Below are 12,433 nucleotides of genomic sequence, written 5' to 3'. Positions count from 1 at the left end.
GCGGTGTAGGGGGATCATATTAGGGGGTAATATAGTTAATATAGCTGACGGCGGGGTCCGGGAGCGGCGGTTTAGGGGTTAATATATTTATTGTTAGGAGTGAGAGGGGGATTACGGATAGAGGGATATACGTGTCGGGCTATGTTTGGGAGGCGTGTTAGACAGTTACAGGTGATTTTATAATTTAGTCAGTTTTTGTAGGCGGCAGCATTTTCTAAAGTGCCGTAAGTCACTGGTGACTCCAGAAATTTGTACTTACGCAGATTTCTGGACATCGCTAGTTTGTCCGACTTACGTCACTTTAGCATCTGATGGCGCCGTATATGTGATAGCTCGAGTTGCGAGCTGAAACTACAGGCGGCGCAGGTTTCCATGCTTGCGCCGAAACCTGCGCCGTATATCGGATCGCGCCCCTTATGTTTAAATTTTAAATCGATTGAAGGAACACATAGGTTATTTCAGCAGGTAATATATTATATACAGTATGTATCACCTAAAAGCTGGTGAGGTAGCTCAGTTGGTAAATGCCCTGACTACAAAAAAGCCTGTTTAAAAAGATCCAAGGTCTCAGGTTCAAATCCCAGCAGGGCCGACTCAGCCCTTCATCCTTCTGAGGTCGATAAAATGAGTACCATTAAAAATTGGGTAATAATAACAATTACTACTATTCAGCTGCCAATTTGGTTAATTCCGAGAGCGAGCGCTGAAAAAGCGCTTTGAGTTTCACTGGGAGAAAGGCGCTATATAAATACTAGTTATAGTTGTTGTTATTATTATATAAAAGGGATGTTCTACTGAAAAACTGAAATACTCTACACTGAATATCTGATGTACAAACCCCAAAATCCCATAGTTGGAAAAGCTATTTAAAAGTCCATAAAGTTTGTTAAAATCTATCAAGTCTTAAACAAGAGCATCTACTTCACAATAAGGTGTTTAATAGTATGTAGCTTTGGTTTTCTAATATTTTTAAATGACCTATATTAATTAGCTCAGATCTATAAACTATTAAGAACAAATTACATGCTAAAATATTCATAAAAATGCACCATTTAAAGGTCATATGAAAAACATGTATGGGGTTTAATGTGGGGTTTAATGTGTTTCTGACGGATACATGACACAGGTTTATTGGTGAGCAGGTTTATTTGAGCATGAAAACAATCGGTTTATTCAGCACAGGGACATCTGTTTTAAAAAAAAAACAAACTATAAGACATTATAAAATACCCTTCTTTAGATGCAGAAAAATATATATTTTTATATTTTTAATGTATTTGTATACCCCTTTAAATTTTAAGAAAACTATTTAAAAAAAAATAAAAAAAAAATTAAAACTTTTGGTTAAAGGGACACTGAACCCAAATTTTTTCTTTCATGATTCAGATAGAGCATGTAATTGTAAGCAACTTTCTAATTTACTTCTATTATCAATTTTTCTTCATTCTCTTGCAATCTTTATTTGAAAAGAAGGCATCTCAGCTAAGGAGCCAGCAAATTGTGGGTTCAGAACCATGGACAGCACTTGTTTAAAGGTGCTGTCCAATCAGCAAGGACAACCCAGGTTGTTCACCTAAAATGGGCCGGCATCTAAACTTACATTCTTGCTTTTCAAATAAACACAACAAGAAAATGAAGACAATTTGATAATAGGAGTAAATTAGAAAATTGCTTAAAATTGCATGCTCTATCTGAATCACAAAATAATTTTTTTGGCTACAGTGTCCCTTTAATGTAGGTATTATGCTATACCATTACCCATGCAATTAAATGATTTATTACTACAATTTAAATTCTAAAATGATATGTATTTAACCCCTTTGCAGGTATTAAACCCATAGAACATTTAAGTGTTGTACTATTGCATTTAACACATTAGAGCATTTTTATTTTTGCACTTTTTTGTCCCTTTAATTTTCAAGTAATTATTCACAAAACGAAGGGACTTAATGAACTAAGATACAGCTCTACAATCATGATTTTTCAAAACTTGTTATAGCTGTGCAATGGAAATTGATTGCAAAAAGACCACATTGAGAGCGGAAAACTCAAAAGGGTCAATTAATTATTGGCCGAATTGGGCCAACTCACCCTGTTTCTGCGCCAGCCTTTAGGCTAGTCGGAAACAGGTCTATAGCCCACTGCTCCTTAACTCATACGCCACCTCTATACGATCGGGCTGATTGACACCCCCTGCAAGCGGCCGATTGGCTGTGAATCTCCAGGGGGCGGTATTGCACAAGCAGTTTACTAGAACTGCTTGTGCAATGCTGAATACGGACAGCTGCTAAAATCCTATTGGCTGTTCCAATCAGCCAATAGGATTTGAGCAGCTCTCATTCTATTGGCTGTTCCAATCAGCCAATAGGATTGTGCTCTCATCCTATTGGCTGATTGGAACAGCCAATAGAATGAGAGCTGCTCAAATCCTATTGGCTGATTGGAACAGCCAATAGAATTTTAGCAGCTCTAATCCTATTGGCTGATTGAAATCTTTCAGCCAATAGGAATGCAAGAGATGTCATCTTGGATGACGTCACTTGCATTGAAGTTCCAGTTTATGGTGGCGACCGTGCTTCGTGCTGGATGTATTCCGTGCCGGATAGACTTCTTGCCGCCTGGATGATGACTTCGCCGGCTGGATAAATCCTTCAAGCGGGACTTCAATAACTTTAAGTGGATAGTCGGGGGTTAGTGTTAGGTTTATTTAAGGGTTTTTTAGGTAGGTTTTATTTTTAGATTAGGGTCTGGGCATGTATAAGAGCTAAATGCCCTTTTAAGGGCAATGGCCATACAAATGCCCTTTTCAGGGCAATGGGGAGCTTAGGTTTTTTAGATAGGATTTTTATTTGGGGGGTTGGTTGTGTGGGTGGTGGGTTTTACTGTTGGGGGGTGTTTGTATTTTTCTTTACAGGTAAAATAGCTGATTTCTTTGGGGCAATGCCCCGCAAAAGGCCCTTTTAAGGGCCATTGGTAGTTTATTGTAGGTTAGGGTTTTTTATTGGGGGGGGGGGGGCTTTTTTATTTTGATAGGGTTATTAGATTATATGTAATTCTTATTGTTTTTTTGATAATGTGTTTTTCCCCCAGTAATTTAGTGTTTTTTATTTTTTGTAACTTATAAGGTTTAATAGTATTTTTAAATAATTTTAGTAGGGTTAAGTTTTTTTAATATGTAATTTAGTTTATTTAATTGCTAGTTTAATTTAATTGTAGTATAATAGTTAGGGTAGGTTAATTAATAGTTCAAAATTAGTTTCTTTTAATTCTACAGGTAGGTTTAAATTTATATTAAGATAGGGATGTTGTAATTTTAATTTAAAGTTAGCAGATTGTTAGTTTTTAGGGGTTAATAGCTTAATTTAGTTTATGGCGATGTGGGGGGCTGATGGTTTAGGGGTTAATAGGTTTAGTTAATGGTAGTGATGTGGGAGGCCAGGGGTTTAGGGGTTAATAAGTTTATTTAGTGGCGGCGGTGTCGGGGAGTGGTGGAATAGGGGTTAATACATTTTATTTAGGGGGCGGCAGATTAGGGGTGTTTAGACTCGGGGCTTATTTTAGGGTATTAGGTGTAAACGTAACTTGTTTTCAACCATATAAATCAATGGAATATCTGGCAGCATCAAACATAAGCTTTCGCTGCTTTCAGACTCCCATTGATTTCTATGGCATCCACGGCCTCCAGGGTGGCGGATTGAAAACCAGGTACGCTGGGCCAGAATAGCCGCGAGCGTACCTGTTAGAAATGTGATAACTGGGAAAAAGTGTCAGATATGTGTATACACATACGAATGTGTATACGGAACATCTGTAATGACGTAAGTATCGATCTGCATTGGATTGAGACCGGCGGATCGTATGTTACGTCACAAATTTCAACATTTGCTGGTCCGTAGGCTTTGATAACTAGGTCTGGTCAAGCTCGCAACAATTACGCTGTGGAATTCTAGCGTATTTGCAGTTGACTAATTGATAGATATCCCCCATAGAGTTAAGTAACTTGTTTCAAATCTTTTTCAGAACCTTCTTTGGTCTACCTTGATGTCATGGTGTAGACTCATGATCATGGTCAAACAGAGCCAAGTCGTGAAGGTTACAAAAAGCTTAAAATAATAGTGATCTGGTGAGTTCATGAAAATGAAACTGTAAAGCCCTTCTAGAATGGTTCAGACATCAGAACAACAATTTAAATATGCAATTTCATCAAAGATAAGTTTAATCACCAATCTGGTCTTTGTATGGGACACACTATCTCCTCTAGACTGAAAAAATATGTGACCAGAGTGAGCTTTCAGGTTCTGCATCCTTACGTTGAATCACCTGGTGAAAGAGAGACTTGACATTTAAAAGCCAAGTGTAAGCAGTTATACATATAGGGCTAGATTATAAGTGGTGCACTAACTTTTTGAGGACAATCAATATTGTTTTTTTATCATCATTTTGCACACAACAGAAATAGTGTGTGTATTACAAATTGAAAGAGAACACATTCATATTTTACACTCATCGGGTTAGTACAACTGAAACCCTCGCGTAAAGGGTATTGTGTTAAAAAAAAGTTGCACTAAACACAACATACATACATTCAAATTTACCGTTACACACTCATATAAACACTAACTGATAAAAATTATTCTCATAAATTTTAAAAGAAAAGTTATAAGGGTTAAAAGGCATATGATTTATGACAAGGTGTTTGACTATTTATACATATACATGTCCAAATATGTGTGTATATATGTATGTATATATATATATATATATATATATATACATACATACATACTGTATATGTGTGTATACAGATGTATTTATGTATATGTGTTTTACTGTATATTTACTGTACATATTTAAAGTATTTTTTCTAATGCAAACAGCGCTAACCAATTCCCTTTAGTTCTCTTTTCGCCAATTTTCATTTTGAGAGCATTTGCTGGAATATTTCATTCTTGCATATACTTTTTCTTAAAGGGATAGCTGCTTCAGTTTCCAGTTATTGTTAGATGAACAATTACATTCCAGTTTCCTCTTTTGGTTCCCTTGTTTTTGCGCCCTTGCTTCCTCTTTTAGTCCAATATATATATATATATATATTTGCAATTAAAATTACATTGTTCTGTATGTGAAGAAAATTGGAATGTGAAAAATAAATAACTCCTATCGTCTTAGCGCGCAAGCCATAGGTGTTAGGTCTCCTTTGACTTCTATGGGGAAAATACGATAGTGGTTACGATATTTGGTTTGCGCACGTCTGGTTTTGCTAACAAGCAAACATTTTGCTGTCAACATGTAATATGAGGGAAAATGCTAAATAGCGTGCCACTTGGAAACTGATTTATTGTCATTAAACAATTACATAAAAAAATTGGTATGGTACCACAAAATTATTGCTAACCATCACCAAGATTACAAGTTGAGTGGTATGGATTTACCGCTTAAAAAATGGTCTTTGCATGCGGAATGGTCAGATACTCAGTATTACAAGTTACGCGGTATGGCTTTACCGGGATCCTTATGGCCTATACCGCAACGATCCATTTCGCATTCAAAGACCTGTAGTTATAGATTTTGTGAAACAAAAAAGTTTCACAAAACACATAAAAAATATGTTACAACATACACTAACACCCATAAACACACTAACACACATCACAACTTATAGTCAAAGTCTAATCAGCCAATAAGATGTAAGCAGCTCTCATCCTTTTGGCTGATTTGAATTTTTTAGCCAATAGGAATGCAAGGGTACCCCAATATAAAAGGGATACCTTGCATTAAATCTGCAGTGTGCGGTGGAAGATTGCATGAAGAGGACCATTATGTTGCAGATGACCTCCGCCGCCGATTACCGCTCTGCACCTCTGCCAAGAAGATGGGCCCGCGATGGATGAAGATGGAACTGCCTGGATGAAAACCTTTTGCCGCCAGGAAGAAGATGGATCACCGGACTTCAATCAATGGTGAGTACCAATTTTGGGGTTAGTGTTAGTTTTTTGGGGGTGTTTTTTGGGGTGTTTTTTTTTTAGATTAGGGCTTTTTTATATTTATGATTGCCCATTTAAGGGCAATGCCCATGCAAATGTCATTTTAGGGGCAATGGGTAGGTTATTTTTTTTTTCAGTTAGGTTTTTCTATTTTGGGGGGTTGGGTGGTTGGGGGGTTGTAATGTTAGGGAGTACTTTGTATTTTTTAAAGGGAAAAAGAGCTGTTAAACTTAGGACAATGCCCTACAAAAGGTCCTTTTAAGGGCTATTAGTAATTTATTTCTAGATATGTTTTGTTTGTTTTTTGGGGTGGTTATTTTTATAGGGGGTATTAGATTAGGAATAACTTTTCTTATTTTGGATAATTTCATTTGTTATTTTCTGTAATATTAGGTTTTTTATTTTTTGTAATCTTAGCTATTTTTTTTTGTAATGTTAGTTTTTTTATGTAATGAAAGATTTTTTTTATTTTATGAACATGTATTTTAATTAGAGTTAAGTTAGGGCGTGTTAGGTTAGGGTGCTTAGTTATTAGGTTAATACTTTGCATTGTGGGAGGTTGGCGGTTTAGGGGTTAATAGGTTTATTTTAGTGTTGGCGATATGGGGCGGCAGTTTAGGGGTTAACAACTTTGATTAGTGTTGGAGATGTAGAACAATGAAAGTGTCCACAGCTCTCCAATGCTTGAAAGTATCTTTATTTAGAACAAATTAGCAACGTTTCGAGGCTAATGCCTCGTAATCATGCATAGGCTATTACTAACTTAACATACCTTATATACCTGTTGGTTTGGCGCCACAAGGCCCACAACCTGTAAAAATAGTGACACCTACTGGTGTTCATATACATTACATTAAAAAGTTATTATATACAATTATATATACATGCTTAATGAAATTTTATATTTTACTGATGGAACATGTAAAGATTATATTTCATTTAAATTTGGGAAAAAATCCCAAGAAAAATCTTAAACAATTTAAATTTCACACATGTTCTAATGAACAAATGATGTAAATCTTTTATTTGATGATAGCAAGGAAATTTCTAACTTCAGGTGAATACCTCCTATGTACTTTCCAAAATAGGACTATGATAAAAGTTTAATTCTTGTTTTATCATGTATGATTTATTTTATTTTATTTTATTGAATAGGGACTACAAGGGTCATTAATGATGTTACAAAATAAAGTTATTTCTATTAGTTGGACCTATATTAGACTTATATTAGAGGTAAACTGACAGATCTAATTCTCTATTTAGGCCTCTAGGTACCAATGTTTCTAGCTTATGAATCCACCAGGATTCTTTTTGTTTTAATAAAATTTCCTTGTCTTGTCCATTTCTCTGAGATTTTATCTGATCAATCACTTGCCATCTCATTTGGCTGATGTTATGTCCTTTCTCTATGAAGTGGCTAGATACAGGGGCCTCTTTATTTTTACAGCGTATGTTGGAGCGATGTTGGCTCATCCTATCTTTTACCTTCCGGGTGGTCTCACCCAAGTAAACCAAAGAACATGGGCACTTGATTAAATATACAACGTGGGTAGTATCACACGTATAAAACCTTTAATATCATATCTGGTACCATTATGGGGATGATGGAAAAATTTGCCTTTAATTATGGAACTACAGCTCATGCAATTTAAGCATGGGTATGTGCCATAATTTTTGCTGCCTATGTGGGTTTGAATACTACCTCTACTTGGACCAACATCCAATTTTACCAAATGATCTCTCAAGTTTTTTACACGTCTATGGGCCATTAAGGGAGGATTTTTAAAGATAGGTATTTTGTCATTACAGTCACTAAGTATATGCCAATGTTTTCTTATACTTTTAGTGATTTCCTTACTATAGTGACTGTACTGAGAAACAAAGACCATCCTGTTCTCTTTTTGTTTAACAGTATTGCTTTTATTATGAAACTTTAATACCTCGTGTTTTTTTTCCTCAATTAGTTTAGCTGGGTAGCCTCTTTCAATGAATTTGTCTGCCATTTCATCTATACGTTGGTTACATTTCTGGGTGTTACTAACTATTCTTTTTACACGTAGTAGCTGGCTCTTGGGGAGAGATTCTACCAAAGGTCTTGGGTGAAAGCTGTCAAATCTGAGTAAGGTGTTCTTATCAGTATTTTTGATGTACAAATCAAATTCTAATATATTGCCAGCTTTTATAACTTTTGTGTCTAAGAACGTTATGCTCTCTTCACTATAGGTAATAGTTAACTCCAGACCTTGTACTGCTGAGTTTACCTCTCTGACGAATTTTTCCAGGGATCCAATGTCACCCCACCACACGCCAAAGACATCATCTATGAATCTCCACCAGATGGAGCCATATTCTTTAAAGATTTTATTCTCATAAATGATTTTCTCCTCTATTTCATTCATGAAGAGATTGGCGTATGATGGGGCCACATTGGATCCCATGGCTGTTCCTCTCAACTGTACATACCATTCATCTTCAAACAAAAAATAGTTCCAAAATAAAATCAATCTTAATAGTTCTTCAATAAATTGACCTTGTTTCCTAGTACATATGTTGTTATTCAATACATTTTTCATAACAATAGAGATACCTGTTTCATGCTTTATGCATGTATATAAGCTTTTTACATCCATAGTAAAGAGAATATATTTGCTAGAGGGAAATTCTAGATTTTTGGCTTTTTCAAGAAAATGATTTGTATCCTTAATATATGAAGACATTTTGTTAACCTCTGGTTGTAAAATTTTATCTACAAATATAGAAATGTTAGAAAATGTAGATAAAATTTTACATCCAGAGGTTAACAAAATGTCTTCATATATTAAGGATACAAATCATTTTCTTGAAAAAGCCAAAAATCTAGAATTTCCCTCTAGCAAATATATTCTCTTTACTATGGATGTAAAAAGCTTATATACATGCATAAAGCATGAAACAGGTATCTTTATTGTTATGAAAAATTTATTGAATAACAACATATGTACTAGGAAACAAGGTCAATTTATTGAAGAACTATTAAGATTGATTTTATTTTGGAACTATTTTTTGTTTGAAGATGAATGGTATGTACAGTTGAGAGGAACAGCCATGGGATCCAATGTGGCCCCATCATACGCCAATCTCTTCATGAATGAAATAGAGGAGAAAATCATTTATGAGAATAAAATCTTTAAAGAATATGGCTCCATCTGGTGGAGATTCATAGATGATGTCTTTGGCGTGTGGTGGGGTGACATTGGATCCCTGGAAAAATTCGTCAGAGAGGTAAACTCAGCAGTACAAGGTCTGGAGTTAACTATTACCTATAGTGAAGAGAGCATAACGTTCTTAGACACAAAAGTTATAAAAGCTGGCAATATATTAGAATTTGATTTGTACATCAAAAATACTGATAAGAACACCTTACTCAGATTTGACAGCTTTCACCCAAGACCTTTGGTAGAATCTCTCCCCAAGAGCCAGCTACTACGTGTAAAAAGAATAGTTAGTAACACCCAGAAATGTAACCTACGTATAGATGAAATGGCAGATAAATTCATTGAAAGAGGCTACCCAGCTAAACTAATTGAGGAAAAAAAACACGAGGTATTAAAGTTTCATAATAAAAGCAATACTGTTAAACAAAAAGAGAACAGGATGGTCTTTGTTTCTCAGTACAGTCACTATAGTAAGGAAATCACTAAAAGTATAAGAAAACATTGGCATATACTTAGTGACTGTAATGACAAAATACCTATCTTTAAAAATCCTCCCTTAATGGCCCATAGACGTGTAAAAAACTTGAGAGATCATTTGGTAAAATCGGATGTTGGTCCAAGTAGAGGTAGTATTCAAACCCACATAGGCAGCAAAAATTATGACACATACCCATGCTTAAATTGCATGAGCTGTAGTTCCATAATTAAAGGCAAATTTTTCCATCATCCCCATAATGGTACCAGATATGATATTAAAGGTTTTTATACGTGTGATGCAACCCACGTTGTATATTTAATCAAGTGCCCATGTTCTTTGGTTTACTTGGGTGAGACCACCCGGAAGGTAAAAGATAGGATGAGCCAACATCGCTCCAACATACGCTGTAAAAATAAAGAGGCCCCTGTATCTAGCCACTTCATAGAGAAAGGACATAACATCAGCCAAATGAGATGACAAGTGATTGATCAGATAAAATCTCAGAGAAATGGACAAGACAGGGAAATTTTATTAAAACAAAAAGAATCCTGGTGGATTCATAAGCTAGAAACATTGGTACCTAGAGGCCTAAATAGAGAATTAGATCTGTCAGTTTACCTCTAATATAAGTCTAATATAGGTCCAACTAATAGTAGAAATAACTTTATTTTGTAACATCATTAATGACCCTTGTAGTCCCTATTCAATAAAATTAAATAAAATAAATCATACATGATAAAACAAGAATTAAACTTTTATCATAGTCCTATTTTGGAAAGTACATAGGAGGTATTCACCTGAAGTTAGAAATTTCCTTGCTATCATCAAATAAAAGATTTACATCATTTGTTCATTAGAACATGTGTGAAATTTAAATTGTTTAAGATTTTTCTTGGGATTTTTTCCCAAATTTAAATGAAATATAATCTTTACATGTTCCATCAGTAAAATATAAAATTTCATTAAGCATGTATATATAATTGTATATAATAACTTTTTAATGTAATGTATATGAACACCAGTAGGTGTCACTATTTTTACAGGTTGTGGGCCTTGTGGCGCCAAACCAACAGGTATATAAGGTGTGTTAAGTTAGTAATAGCCTATGCATGATTAAGAGGCATTAGCCTCGAAACATTGCTAATTTGTTCTAAATAAAGATACTTTCAAGCATTGGAGAGCTGTGGACACTTTCATTGTTCTACATTTATGTGGTGAAGTGGCAGTTCACCTGTCTGCACGAGCACTCCTATCCTTTGGTGCTGTTCCACATTGAACTGTAGTGTTGGAGATGTGGGGGGATGGCGGTTTAGAGGTTAATACATTTATTTAGTGTTGGCGATGTGGACGGACAGCGGTTCTGAGGTTAATAAGTTAACTTAGTGTTGGCACATTTGTGCAATCTATGTTTCACAGGACATTAAGGTTCCTTTTCATGGCCCTGCCTCTTTCACGGGTCCCAGCAGTATACAGTACCATCCACTGATCAAGCATACCAACAGCATACCTTTTATGGTGTCTGTTGTGATATTATAATATATAATGCTTTCTTCCTAGTTTGTGCTCTGACTTGTAAATGTATATAATTGTTGCAAAGAAGCAGGGGCAGGGACAGTGTTGTTGGAGTGAGGAACCAGGAAATAAAGTGTGTAGTTAGTTGCTGTATAAATGGACTCGGTGTCAGATATATTTCTAAACCACCTGGATTTACAAACACTACATTTTGGCGACGAGGATTATGTTTGAACCCTATTGCTTTGTCTCAGCAAACAGTGAGTAAACTGCTGCAATACCCACAAGAATGGCTGCACGTAATGAATACAACTTCCATGTGTTTGACTCTGATGCAGAACTTAGCTCAGTAGGCCCAAGATGGCTAAAATGGATTCAGAGATTTGAAAATTATCTTATTGCTTTGGATGTTACTGATGCAAACAGAAAAAAGGCTTTACTGCTTCATTTAGCTGGAGAAAAAGTGTATGACATTTATGATACCTTGTCTGCAACCACTGAGTCATACAATGATGTTAAAGATAAACTGACAAAATATTTTCTCCCTAAAAAGAACACTCAGTATGAAATATACACATTCAGACAGGCAACACAACAGGGTGATGAACCTTTAGATGCATTTCAAACCAGGTTACGTTTACTAGCAAAGAATTGGGAGTTTTCTAATGTTGAAAATGAGATTAAAGCACAGATAATACAAAGCTGCACTTCTTCAAAACTTAGGAAATATGCACTGAGACAATCTGAACTATCTTTAAAAGATTTGCTTGATTATGGCAGAACATTAGAAATTGCTGACAGGCAAGCTGCAAGCATAGAAAATAGATCTACTGAAGAATTGTGAGTTTATTACAAATAGAGTTCAAAAAGACAGTTCAACAGTACAGCCCACAAGAAAGAACCAGACCTCCTGTGTGTTATGCAGGAATTGTGGGGGTTTCTATCCACATAATGGGACTTGTCCTGCAAGGAATAAGCAATGCAGGGCATGTGGAAAATTTAATCACTTTGCAAAGCAATGTAGAACAAAACTGTATCAAATACCTCAATCACATACTTAGCCACATACATCAGAACAGTGGAAAGTAAATCTAGTCAGATCTCCTGATCAAAAAGGACAATATTCAAACAATAATGACAAATATGTATTTGTAGTAAACAACATGTGTAACCTAACTCAGCCACAATTTGATGTACTCATTAATGACACTAAAATCACTGCATTGATTGATTCAGGATCTGCGGTCAATTTAGTGGGTGAACAA

At 35.4% G+C, this 12,433-nt stretch overlaps 1 protein-coding gene and 1 long non-coding RNA gene across 2 annotated transcripts in view; one reads left to right on the top strand and one right to left on the bottom strand.

Annotated features, from left to right (window-relative positions):
* LOC128662938 (sodium-coupled monocarboxylate transporter 1-like) overlaps nt 1-12,433 on the bottom strand; it is a 204,308-nt gene that overhangs the window by 121,558 nt on the left and 70,317 nt on the right. The window lies entirely within an intron of this gene.
* Nucleotides 4,000-12,433, top strand: part of LOC128662939 (uncharacterized) — a 30,423-nt gene continuing 21,989 nt past the window's right edge. The window contains exon 1 of the long non-coding RNA XR_008402823.1: nt 4,000-4,123. This is a non-coding gene — a long non-coding RNA (uncharacterized LOC128662939). The remainder of the gene's footprint in view (nt 4,124-12,433) is intronic.

Source organism: Bombina bombina, chromosome 6 (assembly GCF_027579735.1).
Source record: "Bombina bombina isolate aBomBom1 chromosome 6, aBomBom1.pri, whole genome shotgun sequence".
Classification (NCBI taxonomy): Eukaryota; Metazoa; Chordata; class Amphibia; order Anura; family Bombinatoridae; genus Bombina; species Bombina bombina.
The sequence above is the reverse complement of the archived record's forward strand: the minus strand, read 5'-3'. Positions and strand labels throughout refer to the sequence as shown.